This window comes from Loa loa, assembly GCF_000183805.2.
Source record: "Loa loa unplaced genomic scaffold supercont3.506, whole genome shotgun sequence".
NCBI lineage: Eukaryota > Metazoa > Nematoda > Chromadorea > Rhabditida > Onchocercidae > Loa > Loa loa.
Genome location: NW_018108686.1, coordinates 14409 through 18698, shown reverse-complemented (window position 1 = coordinate 18698; position 4290 = coordinate 14409). Strand labels below are relative to the sequence as shown.

Genomic DNA, 4290 nt, shown 5'->3' with positions numbered 1-4290 from the left:
TTTCCTTCCTCCTCCTCTCTCTCTCTCTCTCTCTCTCTCTCTCTTGTCGATTTCTTTAGTTTTCTTTGCTCCCCACATTTAAACTTTTTTTATTTTTTTGGATAATTAAACTTTTTATTCCGTTAGGCTATTAATATAGCAATAAACTCAACAATTCATAATATCAATAAGGAAAAAAAAAGAAAAAAAAAGGATGACCCAATGACACTTGACAATAATATTTATTAAACAATTTCAATTAATAATTTTGATGCTTAAGACTTCAGTGCTTTCTTAATTAAAGGTGTCGTAATTATCGTTTTATGATTACATGATTTAGAGCGCTTTTGTAACAGGCGTATATTGATCAAGCGCTTTTGTAACAGGCGCATATTGATCAAGCGCTTTTGTAACAGGCGTATATTAATCAGGCGCTTTTTGATTAACGAATATGTAAAAAAAAAAAATAACACATTATTGTGATGGTAATTTTTAAACACGAAGGATTATCACTTATGATTTCAATGATATCTCTTCCAAATGTTAATGAATAATTTGAACAATAGCGCCTTTTGTGAAGTTAATGGATGGATATGGTTTTAATTTAATTTGAATTTTATGAAAAATTTACAATTCCAATTTTCAATTGATTATATTTGATATGCAAAAAAATTCCACTCTACAATACGATTATATAATATCGATGAATTTTAATGGAAAAAAAAAGCTCCTTTTATGAATTTTCCTATTAATTTAAAAATTTTCATTAATCATTAATTTTTGTAACTTTTCTTTTTTTGAAATTTTTGTTAATTTGTTGCTAAGTTTTTTGAAAAAAAAAAGTTTGTAAAAAAATTTTCTTTTTTTGATAAAATTTTTTTTTTTAATAAATTTAATCCATTGATAAGATATAAATATTCTACAAATAACGAAATTACATAAATCACCATATCATAATGCAAATATTATGATTACGTTGTGAAATTTATGATAATAAATCCTGAAATTATAATTAAATTACGGATAGGTAAACATTGGAGAAAAAAACAAAGGATGACAAATAGCTGGAAAAATTAAATGAATTGAAAATTTAATATACTGAATTCGTTGGAGAAAATTGGAATTTGTTACTAATCTTTTGCAAATTTTCATTAAATCATTTAAAATGTATTCCAGAACATTTCACTTAATTCATTTTAAAATTGAAAATTTAATTAATGAATTAAAATCAAAAGAAAACATACTAACAGCTGTGTTAAATAAATGATACAAACAGTTACAAAATGGTCTTATCATTGTTAAATAAAATTTTATAATAAATTTAAATTTAAAATTTTAAAAAATTGAAGTGGAAAAGTACGAGAGAAAACATTTGCAAAACATACAGGTTGGATGAATATATACATATAATCATATATTATAAATAAAAATTTGCTAAGATATGCTGAAAAAAAATTCCAAAAAAAAAAAAAATGAAAAATTAAAAGAGTAAATTAAACGATTGAATTACACAAACAAACTTTATCAAATTGTAATTATTTATTACAGTAATCTGTCCAATCACAAATATTAAAATTAAAAAAAATTTTACTAATAATCAAAATAAAATAAAAGTATAGAAATGGAATTTTGGCAAATGATATTGACGAAAGAAATGAATGTTTGAAATAAAAAGCTAATCCAAATAAATAATTTATTAGATGTACCTAAGAGTTATGTTATTCAAATTTGTGAAATTTTTTTTTTTTGCATTTCATTTTTTTTTCAACCAAGAAAATTTCCAAAATATAACGATTTGGAAAGATACAAAAATTTTTCCAATGCTATCCTTAATTTTACAGTATACCTTGACCTTGAAAACGACTAGCACTGATTTAGATTAAGCAGGCTAGAATACATGTTTGATAGATTATTTTCAAAATAATCTGTCTAACTTTTACAACATTACTATTGCTAATATTAATGACAATTTGTTATTGCTACATTGTTACTGTATGCAAAAAATTAGCACCGTAATTTTGGTATTAGCTGAATTCAGGGAAACAGTAATACAGTAGGCTTTTGATCAAATTATTTCCCAATTGGTCAATATGAATATTTCGAATAAAAATATTCCATTAATTAATTTTTAATCGTTTCAAAATTATATGAATATTTCAAATTTTAGAAAATAAAAACAAAAAAATTCGAATAATTTCATTAAATAGTTAATGCATACAAAAAATATAAATATAAATGAAAGATTTTTGATTTTTAAAATAGCCTATGAAATTAAATAATGAAATTACTATCCGCGCTTTTCTGCCATCCAATGGTCAAAGATTTGCTATCCAAAAGTAAAATGATCAGAAAAAGAATTGGGAAGATTAGTTCTTGACGAGAGTGGGATTCGAACCCACGCCTCCGAAGAGACTGGTGCCTTAAACCAGCGCCTTAGACCGCTCGGCCATCTCGCCTCTGACTTAGCATAAAATCTCCCGATTGCTGAAACTTCTGAATTTCAATATAAATTTTAATTTTTTTTTTAAAAAAAGACTTTCTTCTCTGAAAAGCAATGGATTAGCTGAAAAAGTTTAATTGCTTGACAATTTTTTAAAATGATTTAATAAAATTTCCTAATTTAAATTATTAATTTTCTTTCTTCAAACAATAACAATTTTTGATTATTATCCATTAACTTAGAATACAAATTGGTCAAATTTCTGATTTCTTATCGAAGTTTATTTTAAAAATGAAAATCTTATACAAATTTGTTTTTTTTTTAGTTTTATGTAATTGCACATTTTTCTGACCAAAAGATCGAATGGCTTTGAAGCATTGATTTTTCAAATTTCAAATTTTTTTACATTTTTCAAAAATATCGATTACTTTTGCTTCAGCAATACTTTTGCTTTAATTAAACTTTTTTTTTTTTGTTATTTAGTTCTCTGATCTGATTGTTGTTTAAATCAATTATCATAATGGTATCATCTCAAATTTCCACATTTCGAACTTTTTGGCCTTTTTAGATTCTTGGCTTTTTTTTGACTTTGGCTCTTTTCTTGGCTTCTTCACCTTGATTTCTTTTTTATTGTTAAGTTTTTTCAATGTTTGCAATTTCTTTAAAATAAAAAAAAGAATTATTAAAATTAGCCAAAAAAAAACCCATTGATAGATTGAAATTTAGTTTCTTTTTTTTTTCCTCCTGTTTTATATAACAGTAATTTGCAATTGCATGCATATTGCAATGCATGAAAAATATGCAAACATAATTTTGCAAGTTAACAAATGATTAACAGTTGGATGCTATTATTGGTTCAATTAAATAGTAATGACTTTTGATTTTTTTTTTTTTAATTGATAATTTTCTTAATACACTCATACATTCCAGTTCAATATGCATTCTTTTTTTTTTGTTACAGTAATTAAAAAAAAAAAAACTTTCTTAACTACAGGAAGCAAACGTTTTATTGTATTTTCAAAGTAAAAAAAAAAAAAATTCTTATTTGTCTTTCATCAAACATAATTAAAATTCAAAATTTGAAATAAATATTTTGAAATTTCAAAAAAGTTGCAAAAAGTAAAACAAATAAAAAAAATGCTATCAGCATAATGTCATTAATTATTGTTTTCTAACGGATAATTTTGGCTATATTTCTATCGTAAGAGCAAAAAGATGACATAATTTGTTAATTAATGAGTCATTAACATCAATTTATTTCTACCGTAAGAGCAAAAAGATGATATAATTTATTAGTTAATGAGTCATTAATATCATAGTAATCATTACAAGCATCGTAATCAATGATGTCTTCTCAAAATGTATTCATATGATATTCAAGTTATCAAAAATTTTCAATTTATTAATTTTATATTCATTATTTTACATTCCTTTTTTTCCCATTTCAAAGTTTTTGCGAAAATTTTTCCAAATTTAATTGAAACTTCGAAAACAACAAAAGGATGACATAATTTATTAGTTAATGAGTTAGCAAAAGTGTTAATGAACCGTAATGTTTGTAATGTAACCATTTTGTAATCAATAATTAAAGTTTGATTAAATGAATTTACCATTTCCACACTAATTTTTGAAATTTTTTTCAGTTTATTAAACCTGATAATAATACTGTATAATATATCTGTATAATAACTATATAATAACCTGATGATACTGTATAATACTGTATAATAATTAGATAAGGATACTGTATAATGCATACTGTATAATTATGTACTGTATAATAACTTGATAATCTTGATAAAATTGATAAAATAGTGGTGATAATGTTATAATAATCTTGATAAAATTGATAAAATAGTGGTGATAATGTT

The 4290-nt window shown here is 23.4% G+C and overlaps 1 non-coding gene across 1 annotated transcript; it reads right to left on the bottom strand.

Moving 5' to 3' along the window:
* Positions 1–2353: 2353 nt before the first annotated feature.
* On the bottom strand, positions 2354–2435 carry LOAG_20106. Its single transcript has one exon. It is a non-coding gene; the product is annotated as a tRNA-Leu (tRNA).
* Between the last annotated feature and the right edge of the window lie 1855 nt (positions 2436–4290).